This window comes from Hoplias malabaricus, chromosome 4, assembly GCF_029633855.1.
Source record: "Hoplias malabaricus isolate fHopMal1 chromosome 4, fHopMal1.hap1, whole genome shotgun sequence".
In the NCBI taxonomy this organism is placed as follows: Eukaryota; Metazoa; Chordata; class Actinopteri; order Characiformes; family Erythrinidae; genus Hoplias; species Hoplias malabaricus.
This window is the reverse complement of record NC_089803.1, coordinates 19816888-19837029: the sequence shown is the minus strand read 5'-3', so window position 1 is coordinate 19837029 and position 20142 is coordinate 19816888. Positions and strand designations below refer to the sequence as shown.

At 37.1% G+C, this 20142-nt stretch overlaps 32 non-coding genes and 1 pseudogene across 32 annotated transcripts; all 33 read right to left on the bottom strand.

Moving 5' to 3' along the window:
- Positions 1-59: 59 nt before the first annotated feature.
- Positions 60-200, bottom strand: LOC136695955 (U4 spliceosomal RNA). The gene has a single exon (XR_010802533.1). It is a non-coding gene; the product is annotated as a U4 spliceosomal RNA (small nuclear RNA).
- A 502-nt stretch (positions 201-702) lies between these two features.
- On the bottom strand, positions 703-843 carry LOC136695935 (U4 spliceosomal RNA). Its single transcript, XR_010802518.1, has one exon. It is a non-coding gene; the product is annotated as a U4 spliceosomal RNA (small nuclear RNA).
- A 501-nt stretch (positions 844-1344) lies between these two features.
- Positions 1345-1485, bottom strand: LOC136695801 (U4 spliceosomal RNA). Its single transcript, XR_010802392.1, has one exon. It is a non-coding gene; the product is annotated as a U4 spliceosomal RNA (small nuclear RNA).
- Positions 1486-1895: 410 nt separating this feature from the next.
- Positions 1896-2036, bottom strand: LOC136695941 (U4 spliceosomal RNA). Its single transcript, XR_010802522.1, has one exon. It is a non-coding gene; the product is annotated as a U4 spliceosomal RNA (small nuclear RNA).
- A 501-nt stretch (positions 2037-2537) lies between these two features.
- On the bottom strand, positions 2538-2678 carry LOC136695849 (U4 spliceosomal RNA). The gene has a single exon (XR_010802438.1). It is a non-coding gene; the product is annotated as a U4 spliceosomal RNA (small nuclear RNA).
- Positions 2679-3088: 410 nt separating this feature from the next.
- LOC136695924 (U4 spliceosomal RNA) lies at positions 3089-3229 on the bottom strand. The gene has a single exon (XR_010802507.1). It is a non-coding gene; the product is annotated as a U4 spliceosomal RNA (small nuclear RNA).
- A 503-nt stretch (positions 3230-3732) lies between these two features.
- LOC136695800 (U4 spliceosomal RNA) lies at positions 3733-3873 on the bottom strand. The gene has a single exon (XR_010802391.1). It is a non-coding gene; the product is annotated as a U4 spliceosomal RNA (small nuclear RNA).
- Positions 3874-4283: 410 nt separating this feature from the next.
- Positions 4284-4424, bottom strand: LOC136695940 (U4 spliceosomal RNA). The gene has a single exon (XR_010802521.1). It is a non-coding gene; the product is annotated as a U4 spliceosomal RNA (small nuclear RNA).
- Positions 4425-4925: 501 nt separating this feature from the next.
- Positions 4926-5066, bottom strand: LOC136695866 (U4 spliceosomal RNA). Its single transcript, XR_010802454.1, has one exon. It is a non-coding gene; the product is annotated as a U4 spliceosomal RNA (small nuclear RNA).
- A 410-nt stretch (positions 5067-5476) lies between these two features.
- Positions 5477-5617, bottom strand: LOC136695926 (U4 spliceosomal RNA). Its single transcript, XR_010802509.1, has one exon. It is a non-coding gene; the product is annotated as a U4 spliceosomal RNA (small nuclear RNA).
- A 503-nt stretch (positions 5618-6120) lies between these two features.
- Positions 6121-6261, bottom strand: LOC136695798 (U4 spliceosomal RNA). The gene has a single exon (XR_010802390.1). It is a non-coding gene; the product is annotated as a U4 spliceosomal RNA (small nuclear RNA).
- A 501-nt stretch (positions 6262-6762) lies between these two features.
- Positions 6763-6903, bottom strand: LOC136695890 (U4 spliceosomal RNA). Its single transcript, XR_010802477.1, has one exon. It is a non-coding gene; the product is annotated as a U4 spliceosomal RNA (small nuclear RNA).
- Positions 6904-7406: 503 nt separating this feature from the next.
- Positions 7407-7547, bottom strand: LOC136695886 (U4 spliceosomal RNA). Its single transcript, XR_010802473.1, has one exon. It is a non-coding gene; the product is annotated as a U4 spliceosomal RNA (small nuclear RNA).
- Positions 7548-8049: 502 nt separating this feature from the next.
- On the bottom strand, positions 8050-8190 carry LOC136695882 (U4 spliceosomal RNA). Its single transcript, XR_010802469.1, has one exon. It is a non-coding gene; the product is annotated as a U4 spliceosomal RNA (small nuclear RNA).
- Positions 8191-8581: 391 nt separating this feature from the next.
- Positions 8582-8743, bottom strand: LOC136695943 (U4 spliceosomal RNA; annotated as a pseudogene).
- A 501-nt stretch (positions 8744-9244) lies between these two features.
- LOC136695863 (U4 spliceosomal RNA) lies at positions 9245-9385 on the bottom strand. Its single transcript, XR_010802451.1, has one exon. It is a non-coding gene; the product is annotated as a U4 spliceosomal RNA (small nuclear RNA).
- Positions 9386-9886: 501 nt separating this feature from the next.
- On the bottom strand, positions 9887-10027 carry LOC136695825 (U4 spliceosomal RNA). The gene has a single exon (XR_010802415.1). It is a non-coding gene; the product is annotated as a U4 spliceosomal RNA (small nuclear RNA).
- A 410-nt stretch (positions 10028-10437) lies between these two features.
- Positions 10438-10578, bottom strand: LOC136695958 (U4 spliceosomal RNA). Its single transcript, XR_010802536.1, has one exon. It is a non-coding gene; the product is annotated as a U4 spliceosomal RNA (small nuclear RNA).
- A 502-nt stretch (positions 10579-11080) lies between these two features.
- Positions 11081-11221, bottom strand: LOC136695947 (U4 spliceosomal RNA). The gene has a single exon (XR_010802525.1). It is a non-coding gene; the product is annotated as a U4 spliceosomal RNA (small nuclear RNA).
- A 501-nt stretch (positions 11222-11722) lies between these two features.
- LOC136695862 (U4 spliceosomal RNA) lies at positions 11723-11863 on the bottom strand. Its single transcript, XR_010802450.1, has one exon. It is a non-coding gene; the product is annotated as a U4 spliceosomal RNA (small nuclear RNA).
- A 501-nt stretch (positions 11864-12364) lies between these two features.
- On the bottom strand, positions 12365-12505 carry LOC136695824 (U4 spliceosomal RNA). The gene has a single exon (XR_010802414.1). It is a non-coding gene; the product is annotated as a U4 spliceosomal RNA (small nuclear RNA).
- A 410-nt stretch (positions 12506-12915) lies between these two features.
- On the bottom strand, positions 12916-13056 carry LOC136695954 (U4 spliceosomal RNA). The gene has a single exon (XR_010802532.1). It is a non-coding gene; the product is annotated as a U4 spliceosomal RNA (small nuclear RNA).
- Positions 13057-13558: 502 nt separating this feature from the next.
- On the bottom strand, positions 13559-13699 carry LOC136695933 (U4 spliceosomal RNA). The gene has a single exon (XR_010802516.1). It is a non-coding gene; the product is annotated as a U4 spliceosomal RNA (small nuclear RNA).
- A 504-nt stretch (positions 13700-14203) lies between these two features.
- LOC136695855 (U4 spliceosomal RNA) lies at positions 14204-14344 on the bottom strand. The gene has a single exon (XR_010802444.1). It is a non-coding gene; the product is annotated as a U4 spliceosomal RNA (small nuclear RNA).
- A 501-nt stretch (positions 14345-14845) lies between these two features.
- LOC136695848 (U4 spliceosomal RNA) lies at positions 14846-14986 on the bottom strand. Its single transcript, XR_010802437.1, has one exon. It is a non-coding gene; the product is annotated as a U4 spliceosomal RNA (small nuclear RNA).
- A 410-nt stretch (positions 14987-15396) lies between these two features.
- LOC136695923 (U4 spliceosomal RNA) lies at positions 15397-15537 on the bottom strand. Its single transcript, XR_010802506.1, has one exon. It is a non-coding gene; the product is annotated as a U4 spliceosomal RNA (small nuclear RNA).
- Positions 15538-16040: 503 nt separating this feature from the next.
- LOC136695823 (U4 spliceosomal RNA) lies at positions 16041-16181 on the bottom strand. Its single transcript, XR_010802413.1, has one exon. It is a non-coding gene; the product is annotated as a U4 spliceosomal RNA (small nuclear RNA).
- Positions 16182-16591: 410 nt separating this feature from the next.
- LOC136695953 (U4 spliceosomal RNA) lies at positions 16592-16732 on the bottom strand. The gene has a single exon (XR_010802531.1). It is a non-coding gene; the product is annotated as a U4 spliceosomal RNA (small nuclear RNA).
- A 502-nt stretch (positions 16733-17234) lies between these two features.
- Positions 17235-17375, bottom strand: LOC136695932 (U4 spliceosomal RNA). The gene has a single exon (XR_010802515.1). It is a non-coding gene; the product is annotated as a U4 spliceosomal RNA (small nuclear RNA).
- A 503-nt stretch (positions 17376-17878) lies between these two features.
- Positions 17879-18019, bottom strand: LOC136695854 (U4 spliceosomal RNA). The gene has a single exon (XR_010802443.1). It is a non-coding gene; the product is annotated as a U4 spliceosomal RNA (small nuclear RNA).
- A 501-nt stretch (positions 18020-18520) lies between these two features.
- LOC136695847 (U4 spliceosomal RNA) lies at positions 18521-18661 on the bottom strand. The gene has a single exon (XR_010802436.1). It is a non-coding gene; the product is annotated as a U4 spliceosomal RNA (small nuclear RNA).
- A 410-nt stretch (positions 18662-19071) lies between these two features.
- On the bottom strand, positions 19072-19212 carry LOC136695922 (U4 spliceosomal RNA). Its single transcript, XR_010802505.1, has one exon. It is a non-coding gene; the product is annotated as a U4 spliceosomal RNA (small nuclear RNA).
- A 503-nt stretch (positions 19213-19715) lies between these two features.
- Positions 19716-19856, bottom strand: LOC136695822 (U4 spliceosomal RNA). Its single transcript, XR_010802412.1, has one exon. It is a non-coding gene; the product is annotated as a U4 spliceosomal RNA (small nuclear RNA).
- Positions 19857-20142: the final 286 nt, after the last annotated feature.

Genomic DNA, 20142 nt, shown 5'->3' with positions numbered 1-20142 from the left:
AAAGCAGAAATTTAAGTAAACTACCACAAAATCATTTTTGTTTTACATAAAACTTACACTAAAAAAAAACAATATCAAAAATTGCCAAGGCTAACTATATTTCAAGTCATCCCAGCAGGGTATTGAGTAAAGTTTTCAATCAGCAATAATAGCGTCTCAGATTAACCTCATAGACTACGATATTGCCTCTGCAAAAGAATGCTAGAAATGACCACAAGCACAAAGGCACACATTTTGTCCTGAGAACTTCAGGGATGGTGACCAATTCTGCAGTATATGCAAATGAGATCAACTGGGATTTGGGTCAGATCCCACCTGGTCGAAAATCTGTGCAACAACACATATTACCTTACTTATGACCACTACTCAGATTCACCTCAGAGTATGATTTTGCTACTGCAAAAGACCACTGGAAGTGACCCCTAAAATATCAACACAAATGCTGTGGTCACTAAGATTGACATATGTAAATAAGCCGATTTGAGCTTAGATCTAGTCTCAAGTGGGCAATTATATGTACAAAACTGAATATCAAAACAGTAACAGAAGAAAAAGCAGAAATCTAAGTGAACTACCACAAAATCATTTTTGTTTTACATAAAACTTACACAAAAAAAAAACAATAAATCATCAGAAACTACCATCAGTTAACACTGCATACAAAACAGACGGCGTAATCTTTCTTTCATAAACAATATCTAGTCTCAAGCGAGACTATCTAAAACTGCCAAGGGTGACTATATTTCAAGTCATCCCAGCAGGGTATTGGGTAAAGTTTTCAATCAGCAATAATCGCGTCTCAGATTAACCTCATAGACTACGATATTACCTCTGCAAAAGAATGCTAGAAATGACCACAAGCACAAAGGCACACATTTTGTCCTGAGAACTTCAGGGATGGTGACCAATTCTGCAGTATATGCAAATGAGATCAACTGGGATTTGGGTCAGATCCCACCTGGTCGAAAATCTGTGCAACAACACATATTACCTTACTTATGACAACTACTCAGATTCACCTCAGAGTATGATTTTGCTACTGCAAAAGACCACTGGAACTGACCCCTAAAATATCAACACAAATGCTGCGGTCACTAAGATTGACATATGTAAATAAGCCGATTTGAGCTTAGATCTAGTCTCAAGTGGGCAATTATATGTACAAAACTGAATATCAAAACAGGAACAGAAGAAAAAGCAGAAATCTAAGTAAACTACCACAAAATCATTTTTGTTTTACATAAAACTTACACTAAAAAAAACAATAAATCATCAGAAACTACCATCAGTTTACATTGCATACAAAACAGACAGCGTAATCTTTTTTTCATGAACAATATCTAGTCTCAAGCGAGACTATCAAAAATTGCCAAGGCTGACTATATTTCAAGTCATCCCAGCAGGGTATTGGGTAAAGTTTTCAATCAGCAATAATCGCGTCTCGGATTAACCTCATAGACTACGATATTGCCTCTGCGAAAGAATGCTAGAAACAACCACAAGCACAAAGGCACACATTTTGTCCTGAGAACTTCAGGGATGGTGACCTATTCTGCAGTATATGCAAATGAGATCAACTGGGATTTGGGTCAGATCCCACCTGGTCGAAAATCTGTGCAACAACACATATTACCTTACTTATGACAACTACTCAGATTCACCTCAGAGTATGATTTTGCTACTGCAAAAGACCACTGGAACTGACCCCTAAAATATCAACACAAATGCTGCGGTCACTAAGATTGACATATGTAAATAAGCCGATTTGAGCTTAGATCTAGTCTCAAGTGGGCAATTATATGTACAAAACTGAATATCAAAACAGTAACAGAAGAAAAAGCAGAAATCTAAGTAAACTACCACAAAATCATTTTTGTTTTACATAAAACTTACACTAAAAAAAAACAATATCAAAAATTGCCAAGGCTGACTATATTTCAAGTCATCCCAGCAGGGTATTGGGTAAAGTTTTCAATCAACAATAATCGCGTCTCAGATTAACCTCATAGACTACGATATTGCCTCTGCAAAAGAATGCTAGAAATGACCACAAGCACAAAGGCACACACTTTGTCCTGAGAACTTCAGGGATGGTGACCAATTCTGCAGTATATGCAAATGAGATCAACTGGGATTTGGGTCAGATCCCACCTGGTCGAAAATCTGTGCAACAACACATATTACCTTACTTATGACAACTACTCAGATTCACCTCAGAGTATGATTTTGCTACTGCAAAAGACCACTGGAACTGACCCCTAAAATATCAACACAAATGCTGCGGTCACTAAGATTGACATATGTAAATAAGCCGATTTGAGCTTAGATCTAGTCTCAAGTGGGCAATTATATGTACAAAACTGAATATCAAAACAGGAACAGAAGAAAAAGCAGAAATCTAAGTAAACTACCACAAAATCATTTTTGTTTTACATAAAACTTACACTAAAAAAAACAATAAATCATCAGAAACTACCATCAGTTAACATTGCATACAAAACAGACAGCGTAATCTTTTTTTCATGAACAATATCTAGTCTCAAGCGAGACTATCAAAAATTGCCAAGGCTGACTATATTTCAAGTCATCCCAGCAGGGTATTGGGTAAAGTTTTCAATCAGCAATAATCGCATCTCGGATTAACCTCATAGACTACGATAATGCCTCTGCGAAAGAATGCTAGAAACAACCACAAGCACAAAGGCACACATTTTGTCCTGATAACTTCAGGGATGGTGACCTATTCTGCAGTATATGCAAATGAGATCAACTGGGATTTGGGTCAGATCCCACCTGGTCGAAAATCTGTGCAACAACACATATTACCTTACTTATGACAACTACTCAGATTCACCTCAGAGTATGATTTTGCTACTGCAAAAGACCACTGGAACTGACCCCTAAAATATCAACACAAATGCTGCGGTCACTAAGATTGACATATGTAAATAAGCCGATTTGAGCTTAGATCTAGTCTCAAGTGGGCAATTATATGTACAAAACTGAATATCAAAACAGTAACAGAAGAAAAAGCAGAAATCTAAGTAAACTACCACAAAACCATTTTTGTTTTACATAAAACTTACACTAAAAAAAAACAATATCAAAAATTGCCAAGGCTGACTATATTTCAAGTCATCCCAGCAGGGTATTGGGTAAAGTTTTCAATCAGCAATAATCGCGTCTCAGATTAACCTCATAGACTACGATATTGCCTCTGCAAAAGAATGCTAGAAATGACCACAAGCACAAAGGCACACATTTTGTCCTGAGAACTTCAGGGATGGTGACCAATTCTGCAGTATATGCAAATGAGATCAACTGGGATTTGGGTCAGATCCCACCTGGTCGAAAATCTGTGCAACAACACATTTTACCTTACTTATGACCACTACTCAGATTCACCTCACAGAGTATGATTTTGCTACTGCAAAAGACCACTGGAACTGACCCCTAAAATATCAACACAAATGCTGCGGTCACTAAGATTGACATATGTAAATAAGCCGATTTGAGCTTAGATCTAGTCTCAAGTGGGCAATTATATGTACAAAACTGAATATCAAAACAGGAACAGAAGAAAAAGCAGAAATCTAAGTAAACTACCACAAAATCATTTTTGTTTTACATAAAACTTACACTAAAAAAAACAATAAATCATCAGAAACTACCATCAGTTTACATTGCATACAAAACAGACAGCGTAATCTTTTTTTCATGAACAATATCTAGTCTCAAGCGAGACTATCAAAAATTGCCAAGGCTGACTATATTTCAAGTCATCCCAGCAGGGTATTGGGTAAAGTTTTCAATCAGCAATAATCGCGTCTCGGATTAACCTCATAGACTACGATATTGCCTCTGCGAAAGAATGCTAGAAACAACCACAAGCACAAAGGCACACATTTTGTCCTGAGAACTTCAGGGATGGTGACCTATTCTGCAGTATATGCAAATGAGATCAACTGGGATTTGGGTCAGATCCCACCTGGTCGAAAATCTGTGCAACAACACATATTACCTTACTTATGACAACTACTCAGATTCACCTCAGAGTATGATTTTGCTACTGCAAAAGACCACTGGAACTGACCCCTAAAATATCAACACAAATGCTGCGGTCACTAAGATTGACATATGTAAATAAGCCGATTTGAGCTTAGATCTAGTCTCAAGTGGGCAATTATATGTACAAAACTGAATATCAAAACAGTAACAGAATAAAAAGCAGAAATCTAAGTAAACTACCACAAAATCATTTTTGTTTTACATAAAACTTACACTAAAAAAAAACAATATCAAAAATTGCCAAGGCTGACTATATTTCAAGTCATCCCAGCAGGGTATTGGGTAAAGTTTTCAATCAACAATAATCGCGTCTCAGATTAACCTCATAGACTACGATATTGCCTCTGCAAAAGAATGCTAGAAATGACCACAAGCACAAAGGCACACACTTTGTCCTGAGAACTTCAGGGATGGTGACCAATTCTGCAGTATATGCAAATGAGATCAACTGGGATTTGGGTCAGATCCCACCTGGTCGAAAATCTGTGCAACAACACATATTACCTTACTTATGACAACTACTCAGATTCACCTCAGAGTATGATATTGCTACTGCAAAAGACCACTGGAACTGACCCCTAAAATATCAACACAAATGCTGCGGTCACTAAGATTGACATATGTAAATAAGCCGATTTGAGCTTAGATCTAGTCTCAAGTGGGCAATTATATGTACAAAACTGAATATCAAAACAGGAACAGAAGAAAAAGCAGAAATCTAAGTAAACTACCACAAAATCATTTTTGTTTTACATAAAACTTACACTAAAAAAAACAATAAATCATCAGAAACTACCATCAGTTAACATTGCATACAAAACAGACAGCGTAATCTTTTTTTCATGAACAATATCTAGTCTCAAGCGAGACTATCAAAAATTGCCAAGGCTGACTATATTTCAAGTCATCCCAGCAGGGTATTGGGTAAAGCTTTCAATCAGCAATAATCGCGTCTCGGATTAACCTCATAGACTACGATATTGCCTCTGCGAAAGAATGCTAGAAACGACCACAAGCACAAAGGCACACATTTTGTCCTGATAACTTCAGGGATGGTGACCTGTTCTGCAGTATATGCAAATGAGATCAACTGGGATTTGGGTCAGATCCCACCTGGTCGAAAATCTGTGCAACAACACATATTACCTTACTTATGACAACTACTCAGATTCACCTCAGAGTATGATTTTGCTACTGCAAAAGACCACTGGAACTGACCCCTAAAATATCAACACAAATGCTGCGGTCACTAAGATTGACATATGTAAATAAGCCGATTTGAGCTTAGATCTAGTCTCAAGTGGGCAATTATATGTACAAAACTGAATATCAAAACAGTAACAGAAGAAAAAGCAGAAATCTAAGTAAACTATCACAAAATCATTTTGGTTTTACATAAAACTTACACTAAAAAAAAACAATATCAAAAATTGCCAAGGCTGACTATATCTCAAGTCATCCCAGCAGGGTATTGGGTAAAGTTTTCAATCAGCAATAATCGCGTCTCAGATTAACCTCATAGACTACGATATTGCCTCTGCAAAAGAATGCTAGAAATGACCACAAGCACAAAGGCACACATTTTGTCCTGAGAACTTCAGGGATGGTGACCAATTCTGCAGTATATGCAAATGAGATCAACTGGGATTTGGGTCAGATCCCACCTGGTCGAAAATCTGTGCAACAACACATATTACCTTACTTATGACCACTACTCAGATTCACCTCACAGAGTATGATTTTGCTACTGCAAAAGACCACTGGAACTGACCCCTAAAATATCAACACAAATGCTGTGGTCACTAAGATTGACATATGTAAATAAGCCGATTTGAGCTTAGATCTAGTCTCAAGTGGGCAATTATATGTACAAAACTGAAGATCAAAACAGTAACAGAAGAAAAAGCAGAAATCTAAGTAAACTACCACAAAATCATTTTTGTTTTACATAAAACTTACACAAAAAAAAACAATAAATCATCAGAAACTACCATCAGTTAACACTGCATACAAAACAGACAGCGTAATCTTTTTTTCATAAACAATATCTAGTCTCAAGCGAGACTATCAAAAATTGCCAAGGCTGACTATATTTCAAGTCATCCCAGCAGGGTATTGGGTAAAGTTTTCAATCAGCAATAATCGCGTCTCGGATTAACCTCATAGACTACGATATTGCCTCTGCGAAAGAATGCTAGAAACGACCACAAGCACAAAGGCACACATTTTGTCCTGAGAACTTCAGGGATGGTGACCTATTCTGCAGTATATGCAAATGAGATCAACTGGGATTTGGGTCAGATCCCACCTGGTCGAAAATCTGTGCAGCAACACATATTACCTTACTTATGACCACTACTCAGATTCACCTCAGAGTATGATTTTGCTACTGCAAAAGACCACTGGAACTGACCCCTAAAATATCAACACAAATGCTGTGGTCACTAAGATTGACATATGTAAATAAGCCGATTTGAGCTTAGATCTAGTCTCAAGTGGGCAATTATATGTACAAAACTGAATATCAAAACAGTAACAGAAGAAAAAGCAGAAATCTAAGTAAACTACCACAAAATCATTTTTGTTTTACATAAAACTTACACTAAAAAAAACAATAAATCATCAGAAACTACCATCAGTTAACACTGCATACAAAACAGACAGCGTAATCTTTTTTTCATAAACAATATCTAGTCTCAAGCGAGACTATCAAAAATTGCCAAGGCTGACTATATTTCAAGTCATCCCGGCAGGGTATTGGGTAAAGTTTTCAATCAGCAATAATCGTGTCTCGGACTAACCTCATAGACCATGATATTGCCTCTGCGAAAGAATGCTAGAAACGACCACAAGCACAAAGGCACACATTTTGTCCTGAGAACTTCAGGGATGGTGACCTGTTCTGCAGTATATGCAAATGAGATCAACTGGGATTTGGGTCAGATCCCACCTGGTCGAAAATCTGTGCAACAACACATATTACCTTACTTATGACCACTACTCAGATTCACCTCACAGAGTATGATTTTGCTACTGCAAAAGACCACTGGAACTGACCCCTAAAATATCAACACAAATGCTGTGGTCACTAAGATTGACATATGTAAGTAAGCCGATTTGAGCTTAGATCTAGTCTCAAGTGGGCAATTATATGTACAAAACTGAATATCAAAACAGGAACAGAAGAAAAAGCAGAAATCTAAGTAAACTACCACAAAATCATTTTTGTTTTACATAAAACTTACACTAAAAAAAACAATAAATCATCAGAAACTACCATCAGTTAACACTGCATACAAAACAGACAGCGTAATCTTTTTTTCATAAACAATATCTAGTCTCAAGCGAGACTATCAAAAATTGCCAAGGCTGACTATATTTCAACTCATCCCAGCAGGGTATTGGGTAAAGTTTTCAATCAGCAATAATCGCGTCTCGGATTAACCTCATAGACTACGATATTGCCTCTGCGAAAGAATGCTAGAAACGACCACAAGCACAAAGGCACATATTTTGTCCTGAGAACTTCAGGGATGGTGACCAATTCTGCAGTATATGCAAATGAGATCAACTGGGATTTGGGTCAGATCCCACCTGGTCGAAAATCTGTGCAACAACACATATTACCTTACTTATGACCACTACTCAGATTCACCTCAGAGTATGATTTTGCTACTGCAAAAGACTACTGGAACTGACCCCTAAAATATCAACACAAATGCTGTGGTCACTAAGATTGACATATGTAAATAAGCCGATTTGAGCTTAGATCTAGTCTCAAGTGGGCAATTATATGTACAAAACTGAATATCAAAACAGTAACAGAAGAAAAAGCAGAAATCTAAGTGAACTACCACAAAATCATTTTTGTTTTACATAAAACTTACACAAAAAAAAAACAATAAATCATCAGAAACTACCATAAGTTAACACTGCATACAAAACAGACAGCGTAATCTTTTTTTCATAAACAATATCTAGTCTCAAGCGAGACTATCAAAAATTGCCAAGGCTGATTATATTTCAAGTCATCCCAGCAGGGTATTGGGTAAAGTTTTCAATCAGCAATAATCGCGTCTCGGATTAACCTCATAGACTACGATATTGCCTCTGCGAAAGAATGCTAGAAACGACCACAAGCACAAAGGCACACATTTTGTCCTGAGAACTTCAGGGATGGTGACCTATTCTGCAGTATATGCAAATGAGATCAACTGGGATTTGGGTCAGATCCCACCTGGTCGAAAATCTGTGCAACAACACATATTACCTTACTTATGACCACTACTCAGATTCACCTCACAGAGTATGATTTTGCTACTGCAAAAGACCACTGGAACTGACCCCTAAAATATCAACACAAATGCTGCGGTCACTAAGATTGACATATGTAAATAAGCCGATTTGAGCTTAGATCTAGTCTCAAGTGGGCAATTATATGTACAAAACTGAATATCAAAACAGCAACAGAAGAAAAAGCAGAAATCTAAGTAAACTACCACAAAATCATTTTTGTTTTACATAAAACTTACACTAAAAAAAAACAATATCAAAAATTGCCAAGGCTGACTATATTTCAAGTCATCCCAGCAGGGTATTGGGTAAAGTTTTCAATCAGCAATAATAGCGTCTCAGATTAACCTCATAGACTACGATATTGCCTCTGCGAAAGAATGCTAGAAACGACCACGAGCACAAAGGCACACATTTTGTCCTGAGAACTTCAGGGATGGTGACCTGTTCTGCAGTATATGCAAATGAGATCAACTGGGATTTGGGTCAGATCCCACCTGGTCGAAAATCTGTGCAACAACACATATTACCTTACTTATGACCACTACTCAGATTCACCTCAGAGTATGATTTTGCTACTGCAAAAGACCACTGGAACTGACCCCTAAAATATCAACACAAATGCTGTGGTCACTAAGATTGACATATGTAAATAAGCCGATTTGAGCTTAGATCTAGTCTCAAGTGGGCAATTATATGTACAAAACTGAATATCAAAACAGTAACAGAAGAAAAAGCAGAAATCTAAGTGAACTACCACAAAATCATTTTTGTTTTACATAAAACTTACACAAAAAAAAACAATAAATCATCAGAAACTACCATCAGTTAACACTGCATACAAAACAGACAGCGTAATCTTTTTTTCATAAGCAATATCTAGTCTCAAGCAAGACGATCAAAAATTGCCAAGGCTGACTATATTTCAAGTCATCCCAGCAGGGTATTGGGTAAAGTTTTCAATCAGCAATAATCGCGTCTCGGATTAACCTCATAGACTACGATATTGCCTCTGCGAAAGAATGCTAGAAACGACCACAAGCACAAAGGCACACATTTTGTCCTGAGAACTTCAGGGATGGTGACCTATTCTGCAGTATATGCAAATGAGATCAACTGGGATTTGGGTCAGATCCCACCTGGTCGAAAATCTGTGCAACAACACATATTACCTTACTTATGACAACTACTCAGATTCACCTCAGAGTATGATTTTGCTACTGCAAAAGACCACTGGAACTGACCCCTAAAATATCAACACAAATGCTGCGGTCACTAAGATTGACATATGTAAATAAGCCGATTTGAGCTTAGATCTAGTCTCAAGTGGGCAATTATATGTACAAAACTGAAGATCAAAACAGTAACAGAAGAAAAAGCAGAAATCTAAGTAAACTACCACAAAATCATTTTTGTTTTACATAAAACTTACACTAAAAAAAACAATAAATCATCAGAAACTACCATCAGTTAACACTGCATACAAAACAGACGGCGTAATCTTTTTTTCATAAACAATATCTAGTCTCAAGCGAGACTATCAAAAATTGCCAAGGCTGACTATATTTCAAGTCATCCCAGCAGAGTATTGGGTAAAGTTTTCAATCAGCAATAATCGCGTCTCGGATTAACCTCATAGACTACGATATTGCCTCTGCGAAAGAATGCTAGAAACGACCACAAGCACAAAGGCACACATTTTGTCCTGAGAACTTCAGGGATGGTGACCTATTCTGCAGTATATGCAAATGAGATCAACTGGGATTTGGGTCAGATCCCACCTGGTCGAAAATCTGTGCAACAACACATATTACCTTACTTATGACAACTACTCAGATTCACCTCAGAGTATGATTTTGCTACTGCAAAAGACCACTGGAACTGACCCCTAAAATATCAACACAAATGCTGCGGTCACTAAGATTGACATATGTAAATAAGCCGATTTGAGCTTAGATCTAGTCTCAAGTGGGCAATTATATGTACAAAACTGAATATCAAAACAGTAACAGAAGAAAAAGCAGAAATCTAAGTAAACTACCACAAAATCATTTTTGTTTTACATAAAACTTACACTAAAAAAAAACAATATCAAAAATCGCCAAGGCTAACTATATTTCAAGTCATCCCAGCAGGGTATTGAGTAAAGTTTTCAATCAGCAATAATAGCGTCTCAGATTAACCTCATAGACTACGATATTGCCTCTGCAAAAGAATGCTAGAAATGACCACAAGCACAAAGGCACACATTTTGTCCTGAGAACTTCAGGGATGGTGACCAATTCTGCAGTATATGCAAATGAGATCAACTGGGATTTGGGTCAGATCCCACCTGGTCGAAAATCTGTGCAACAACACATATTACCTTACTTATGACCACTACTCAGATTCACCTCAGAGTATGATTTTGCTACTGCAAAAGACCACTGGAACTGACCCCTAAAATATCAACACAAATGCTGTGGTCACTAAGATTGACATATGTAAATAAGCCGATTTGAGCTTAGATCTAGTCTCAAGTGGGCAATTATATGTACAAAACTGAATATCAAAACAGTAACAGAAGAAAAAGCAGAAATCTAAGTGAACTACCACAAAATCATTTTTGTTTTACATAAAACTTACACAAAAAAAAAACAATAAATCATCAGAAACTACCATCAGTTAACACTGCATACAAAAGAGACGGCGTAATCTTTCTTTCATAAACAATATCTAGTCTCAAGCGAGACTATCTAAAATTGCCAAGGGTGACTATATTTCAAGTCATCCCAGCAGGGTATTGGGTAAAGTTTTCAATCAGCAATAATTGCGTCTCAGATTAACCTCATAGACTACGTTATTGCCTCTGCAAAAGAATGCTAGAAACGACCACGAGCACAAAGGCACACATTTTGTCCTGAGAACTTCAGGGATGGTGACCTGTTCTGCAGTATATGCAAATGAGATCAACTGGGATTTGGGTCAGATCCCACCTGGTCGAAAATCTGTGCAACAACACATATTACCTTACTTATGACCACTACTCAGATTCACCTCAGAGTATGATTTTGCTACTGCAAAAGACCACTGGAACTGACCCCTAAAATATCAACACAAATGCTGTGGTCACTAAGATTGACATATGTAAATAAGCCGATTTGAGCTTAGATCTAGTCTCAAGTGGGCAATTATATGTACAAAACTGAATATCAAAACAGTAACAGAAGAAAAAGCAGAAATCTAAGTGAACTACCACAAAATCATTTTTGTTTTACATAAAACTTACACAAAAAAAAACAATAAATCATCAGAAACTACCATCAGTTAACACTGCATACAAAACAGACAGCGTAATCTTTTTTTCATAAACAATATCTAGTCTCAAGCAAGACGATCAAAAATTGCCAAGGCTGACTATATTTCAAGTCATCCCAGCAGGGTATTGGGTAAAGTTTTCAATCAGCAATAATCGCGTCTCGGATTAACCTCATAGACTACGATATTGCCTCTGCGAAAGAATGCTAGAAACGACCACAAGCACAAAGGCACACATTTTGTCCTGAGAACTTCAGGGATGGTGACCTATTCTGCAGTATATGCAAATGAGATCAACTGGGATTTGGGTCAGATCCCACCTGGTCGAAAATCTGTGCAACAACACATATTACCTTACTTATGACAACTACTCAGATTCACCTCAGAGTATGATTTTGCTACTGCAAAAGACCACTGGAACTGACCCCTAAAATATCAACACAAATGCTGCGGTCACTAAGATTGACATATGTAAATAAGCCGATTTGAGCTTAGATCTAGTCTCAAGTGGGCAATTATATGTACAAAACTGAATATCAAAACAGTAACAGAAGAAAAAGCAGAAATCTAAGTAAACTACCACAAAATCATTTTTGTTTTACATAAAACTTACACTAAAAAAAACAATAAATCATCAGAAACTACCATCAGTTAACACTGCATACAAAACAGACAGCGTAATCTTTTTTTCATAAACAATATCTAGTCTCAAGCGAGACTATCAAAAATTGCCAAGGCTGACTATATTTCAAGTCATCCCAGCAGAGTATTGGGTAAAGTTTTCAATCAGCAATAATCGCGTCTCGGATTAACCTCATAGACTACGATATTGCCTCTGCGAAAGAATGCTAGAAACGACCACAAGCACAAAGGCACACATTTTGTCCTGAGAACTTCAGGGATGGTGACCTATTCTGCAGTATATGCAAATGAGATCAACTGGGATTTGGGTCAGATCCCACCTGGTCGAAAATCTGTGCAACAACACATATTACCTTACTTATGACAACTACTCAGATTCACCTCAGAGTATGATTTTGCTACTGCAAAAGACCACTGGAACTGACCCCTAAAATATCAACACAAATGCTGCGGTCACTAAGATTGACATATGTAAATAAGCCGATTTGAGCTTAGATCTAGTCTCAAGTGGGCAATTATATGTACAAAACTGAATATCAAAACAGTAACAGAAGAAAAAGCAGAAATCTAAGTAAACTACCACAAAATCATTTTTGTTTTACATAAAACTTACACTAAAAAAAAACAATATCAAAAATTGCCAAGGCTAACTATATTTCAAGTCATCCCAGCAGGGTATTGAGTAAAGTTTTCAATCAGCAATAATAGCGTCTCAGATTAACCTCATAGACTACGATATTGCCTCTGCAAAAGAATGCTAGAAATGACCACAAGCACAAAGGCACACATTTTGTCCTGAGAACTTCAGGGATGGTGACCAATTCTGCAGTATATGCAAATGAGATCAACTGGGATTTGGGTCAGATCCCACCTGGTCGAAAATCTGTGCAACAACACATATTACCTTACTTATGACCACTACTCAGATTCACCTCAGAGTATGATTTTGCTACTGCAAAAGACCACTGGAACTGATCCCTAAAATATCAACACAAATGCTGTGGTCACTAAGATTGACATATGTAAATAAGCCGATTTGAGCTTAGATCTAGTCTCAAGTGGGCAATTATATGTACAAAACTGAATATCAAAACAGTAACAGAAGAAAAAGCAGAAATCTAAGTGAACTACCACAAAATCATTTTTGTTTTACATAAAACTTACACAAAAAAAAAACAATAAATCATCAGAAACTACCATCAGTTAACACTGCATACAAAAGAGACGGCGTAATCTTTCTTTCATAAACAATATCTAGTCTCAAGCGAGACTATCTAAAATTGCCAAGGGTGACTATATTTCAAGTCATCCCAGCAGGGTATTGGGTAAAGTTTTCAATCAGCAATAATCGCGTCTCAGATTAACCTCATAGACTACGTTATTGCCTCTGCAAAAGAATGCTAGAAATGACCACAAGCACAAAGGCACACATTTTGTCCTGAGAACTTCAGGGATGGTGACCAATTCTGCAGTATATGCAAATGAGATCAACTGGGATTTGGGTCAGATCCCACCTGGTCGAAAATCTGTGCAACAACACATATTACCTTACTTATGACCACTACTCAGATTCACCTCACAGAGTATGATTTTGCAACTGCAAAAGACCACTGGAACTGACCCCTAAAATATCAACACAAATGCTGTGGTCACTAAGATTGACATATGTAAATAAGCCGATTTGAGCTTAGATCTAGTCTCAAGTGGGCAATTATATGTACAAAACTGAATATCAAAACAGTAACAGAAGAAAAAGCAGAAATCTAAGTAAACTACCACAAAATCATTTTTGTTTTACATAAAACTTACACTAAAAAAAAACAATAAATCATCAGAAACTACCATCAGTTAACACTGCATACAAAACAGACAGCGTAATCTTTTTTTCATAAACAATATCTAGTCTCAAGCGAGACTATCAAAAATTGCCAAGGCTGACTATATTTCAAGTCATCTCAGCAGGGTATTGGGTAAAGTTTTCAATCAGCAATAATCGCGTCTCGGATTAACCTCATAGACTACGATATTGCCTCTGCGAAAGAATGCTAGAAACGACCACAAGCACAAAGGCACACATTTTGTCCTGAGAACTTCAGGGATGGTGACCTATTCTGCAGTATATGGAAATGAGATCAACTGGGATTTGGGTCAGATCCCACCTGGTCGAAAATCTGTGCAACAACACATATTACCTTACTTATGACAACTACTCAGATTCACCTCAGAGTATGATTTTGCTACTGCAAAAGACCACTGGAACTGACCCCTAAAATATCAACACAAATGCTGCGGTCACTAAGATTGACATATGTAAATAAGCCGATTTGAGCTTAGATCTAGTCTCAAGTGGGCAATTATATGTACAAAACTGAATATCAAAACAGGAACAGAAGAAAAAGCAGAAATCTAAGTAAACTACCACAAAATCATTTTTGTTTTACATAAAACTTACACTAAAAAAAACAATAAATCATCAGAAACTACCATCAGTTTACATTGCATACAAAACAGACAGCGTAATCTTTTTTTCATGAACAATATCTAGTCTCAAGCGAGACTATCAAAAATTGCCAAGGCTGACTATATTTCAAGTCATCCCAGCAGGGTATTGGGTAAAGTTTTCAATCAGCAATAATCGCGTCTCGGATTAACCTCATAGACTACGACATTGCCTCTGCGAAAGAATGCTAGAAACAACCACAAGCACAAAGGCACACATTTTGTCCTGAGAACTTCAGGGATGGTGACCTATTCTGCAGTATATGCAAATGAGATCAACTGGGATTTGGGTCAGATCCCACCTGGTCGAAAATCTGTGCAACAACACATATTACCTTACTTATGACAACTACTCAGATTCACCTCAGAGTATGATTTTGCTACTGCAAAAGACCACTGGAACTGACCCCTAAAATATCAACACAAATGCTGCGGTCACTAAGATTGACATATGTAAATAAGCCGATTTGAGCTTAGATCTAGTCTCAAGTGGGCAATTATATGTACAAAACCGAATATCAAAACAGTAACAGAAGAAAAAGCAGAAATCTAAGTAAACTACCACAAAATCATTTTTGTTTTACATAAAACTTACACTAAAAAAAAACAATATCAAAAATTGCCAAGGCTGACTATATTTCAAGTCATCCCAGCAGGGTATTGGGTAAAGTTTTCAATCAGCAATAATCGCGTCTCAGATTAACCTCATAGACTACGATATTGCCTCTGCAAAAGAATGCTAGAAATGACCACAAGCACAAAGGCACACATTTTGTCCTGAGAACTTCAGGGATGGTGACCAATTCTGCAGTATATGCAAATGAGATCAACTGGGATTTGGGTCAGATCCCACCTGGTCGAAAATCTGTGCAACAACACATTTTACCTTACTTATGACCACTACTCAGATTCACCTCACAGAGTATGATTTTGCTACTGCAAAAGACCACTGGAACTGACCCCTAAAATATCAACACAAATGCTGTGGTCACTAAGATTGACATATGTAAATAAGCCGATTTGAGCTTAGATCTAGTCTCAAGTGGGCAATTATATGTACAAAACTGAATATCAAAACAGTAACAGAAGAAAAAGCAGAAATCTAAGTAAACTACCACAAAATCATTTTTGTTTTACATAAAACTTACACTAAAAAAAACAATAAATCATCAGAAACTACCATCAGTTAACACTGCATACAAAACAGACAGCGTAATCTTTTTTTCATAAACAATATCTAGTCTCAAGCGAGACTATCAAAAATTGCCAAGGCTGACTATATTTCAAGTCATCCCAGCAGAGTATTGGGTAAAGTTTTCAATCAGCAATAATCGCGTCTCGGATTAACCTCATAGACTACGATATTGCCTCTGCGAAAGAATGCTAGAAACGACCACAAGCACAAAGGCACACATTTTGTCCTGAGAACTTCAGGGATGGTGACCTATTCTGCAGTATATGCAAATGAGATCAACTGGGATTTGGGTCAGATCCCACCTGGTCGAAAATCTGTGCAACAACACATATTACCTTACTTATGACAACTACTCAGATTCACCTCAGAGTATGATTTTGCTACTGCAAAAGACCACTGGAACTGACCCCTAAAATATCAACACAAATGCTGCGGTCACTAAGATTGACATATGTAAATAAGCCGATTTGAGCTTAGATCTAGTCTCAAGTGGGCAATTATATGTACAAAACTGAATATCAAAACAGTAACAGAAGAAAAAGCAGAAATCTAAGTAAACTACCACAAAATCATTTTTGTTTTACATAAAACTTACACTAAAAAAAAACAATATCAAAAATTGCCAAGGCTAACTATATTTCAAGTCATCCCAGCAGGGTATTGAGTAAAGTTTTCAATCAGCAATAATAGCGTCTCAGATTAACCTCATAGACTACGATATTGCCTCTGCAAAAGAATGCTAGAAATGACCACAAGCACAAAGGCACACATTTTGTCCTGAGAACTTCAGGGATGGTGACCAATTCTGCAGTATATGCAAATGAGATCAACTGGGATTTGGGTCAGATCCCACCTGGTCGAAAATCTGTGCAACAACACATATTACCTTACTTATGACCACTACTCAGATTCACCTCAGAGTATGATTTTGCTACTGCAAAAGACCACTGGAACTGACCCCTAAAATATCAACACAAATGCTGTGGTCACTAAGATTGACATATGTAAATAAGCCGATTTGAGCTTAGATCTAGTCTCAAGTGGGCAATTATATGTACAAAACTGAATATCAAAACAGTAACAGAAGAAAAAGCAGAAATCTAAGTGAACTACCACAAAATCATTTTTGTTTTACATAAAACTTACACAAAAAAAAAACAATAAATCATCAGAAACTACCATCAGTTAACACTGCATACAAAAGAGACGGCGTAATCTTTCTTTCATAAACAATATCTAGTCTCAAGCGAGACTATCTAAAATTGCCAAGGGTGACTATATTTCAAGTCATCCCAGCAGGGTATTGGGTAAAGTTTTCAATCAGCAATAATCGCGTCTCAGATTAACCTCATAGACTACGTTATTGCCTCTGCAAAAGAATGCTAGAAATGACCACAAGCACAAAGGCACACATTTTGTCCTGAGAACTTCAGGGATGGTGACCAATTCTGCAGTATATGCAAATGAGATCAACTGGGATTTGGGTCAGATCCCACCTGGTCGAAAATCTGTGCAACAACACATATTACCTTACTTATGACCACTACTCAGATTCACCTCACAGAGTATGATTTTGCAACTGCAAAAGACCACTGGAACTGACCCCTAAAATATCAACACAAATGCTGTGGTCACTAAGATTGACATATGTAAATAAGCCGATTTGAGCTTAGATCTAGTCTCAAGTGGGCAATTATATGTACAAAACTGAATATCAAAACAGTAACAGAAGAAAAAGCAGAAATCTAAGTAAACTACCACAAAATCATTTTTGTTTTACATAAAACTTACACTAAAAAAAACAATAAATCATCAGAAACTACCATCAGTTAACACTGCATACAAAACAGACAGCGTAATCTTTTTTTCATAAACAATATCTAGTCTCAAGCGAGACTATCAAAAATTGCCAAGGCTGACTATATTTCAAGTCATCTCAGCAGGGTATTGGGTAAAGTTTTCAATCAGCAATAATCGCGTCTCGGATTAACCTCATAGACTACGATATTGCCTCTGCGAAAGAATGCTAGAAACGACCACAAGCACAAAGGCACACATTTTGTCCTGAGAACTTCAGGGATGGTGACCTATTCTGCAGTATATGGAAATGAGATCAACTGGGATTTGGGTCAGATCCCACCTGGTCGAAAATCTGTGCAACAACACATATTACCTTACTTATGACAACTACTCAGATTCACCTCAGAGTATGATTTTGCTACTGCAAAAGACCACTGGAACTGACCCCTAAAATATCAACACAAATGCTGCGGTCACTAAGATTGACATATGTAAATAAGCCGATTTGAGCTTAGATCTAGTCTCAAGTGGGCAATTATATGTACAAAACTGAATATCAAAACAGGAACAGAAGAAAATGCAGAAATCTAAGTAAACTACCACAAAATCATTTTTGTTTTACATAAAACTTACACTAAAAAAAACAATAAATCATCAGAAACTACCATCAGTTTACATTGCATACAAAACAGACAGCGTAATCTTTTTTTCATGAACAATATCTAGTCTCAAGCGAGACTATCAAAAATTGCCAAGGCTGACTATATTTCAAGTCATCCCAGCAGGGTATTGGGTAAAGTTTTCAATCAGCAATAATCGCGTCTCGGATTAACCTCATAGACTACGACATTGCCTCTGCGAAAGAATGCTAGAAACAACCACAAGCACAAAGGCACACATTTTGTCCTGAGAACTTCAGGGATGGTGACCTATTCTGCAGTATATGCAAATGAGATCAACTGGGATTTGGGTCAGATCCCACCTGGTCGAAAATCTGTGCAACAACACATATTACCTTACTTATGACAACTACTCAGATTCACCTCAGAGTATGATTTTGCTACTGCAAAAGACCACTGGAACTGACCCCTAAAATATCAACACAAATGCTGCGGTCACTAAGATTGACATATGTAAATAAGCCGATTTGAGCTTAGATCTAGTCTCAAGTGGGCAATTATATGTACAAAACCGAATATCAAAACAGTAACAGAAGAAAAAGCAGAAATCTAAGTAAACTACCACAAAATCATTTTTGTTTTACATAAAACTTACACTAAAAAAAAACAATATCAAAAATTGCCAAGGCTGACTATATTTCAAGTCATCCCAGCAGGGTATTGGGTAAAGTTTTCAATCAGCAATAATCGCGTCTCAGATTAACCTCATAGACTACGATATTGCCTCTGCAAAAGAATGCTAGAAATGACCACAAGCACAAAGGCACACATTTTGTCCTGAGAACTTCAGGGATGGTGACCAATTCTGCAGTATATGCAAATGAGATCAACTGGGATTTGGGTCAGATCCCACCTGGTCGAAAATCTGTGCAACAACACATTTTACCTTACTTATGACCACTACTCAGATTCACCTCACAGAGTATGATTTTGCTACTGCAAAAGACCACTGGAACTGACCCCTAAAATATCAACACAAATGCTGTGGTCACTAAGATTGACATATGTAAATAAGCCGATTTGAGCTTAGATCTAGTCTCAAGTGGGCAATTATATGTACAAAACTGAATATCAAAACAGTAACAGAAGAAAAAGCAGAAATCTAAGTAAACTACCACAAAATCATTTTTGTTTTACATAAAACTTACACTAAAAAAAACAATAAATCATCAGAAACTAGCATCAGTTAACACTGCATACAAAACAGACAGCGTAATCTTTTTTTCATAAACAATATCTAGTCTCAAGCGAGACTATCAAAAATTGCCAAGGCTGACTATATTTCAAGTCATCCCAGCAGAGTATTGGGTAAAGTTTTCAATCAGCAATAATCGCGTCTCGGATTAACCTCATAGACTACGATATTGCCTCTGCGAAAGAATGCTAGAAACGACCACAAGCACAAAGGCACACATTTTGTCCTGAGAACTTCAGGGATGGTGACCTATTCTGCAGTATATGCAAATGAGATCAACTGGGATTTGGGTCAGATCCCACCTGGTCGAAAATCTGTGCAACAACACATATTACCTTACTTATGACAACTACTCAGATTCACCTCAGAGTATGATTTTGCTACTGCAAAAGACCACTGGAACTGACCCCTAAAATATCAACACAAATGCTGCGGTCACTAAGATTGACATATGTAAATAAGCCGATTTGAGC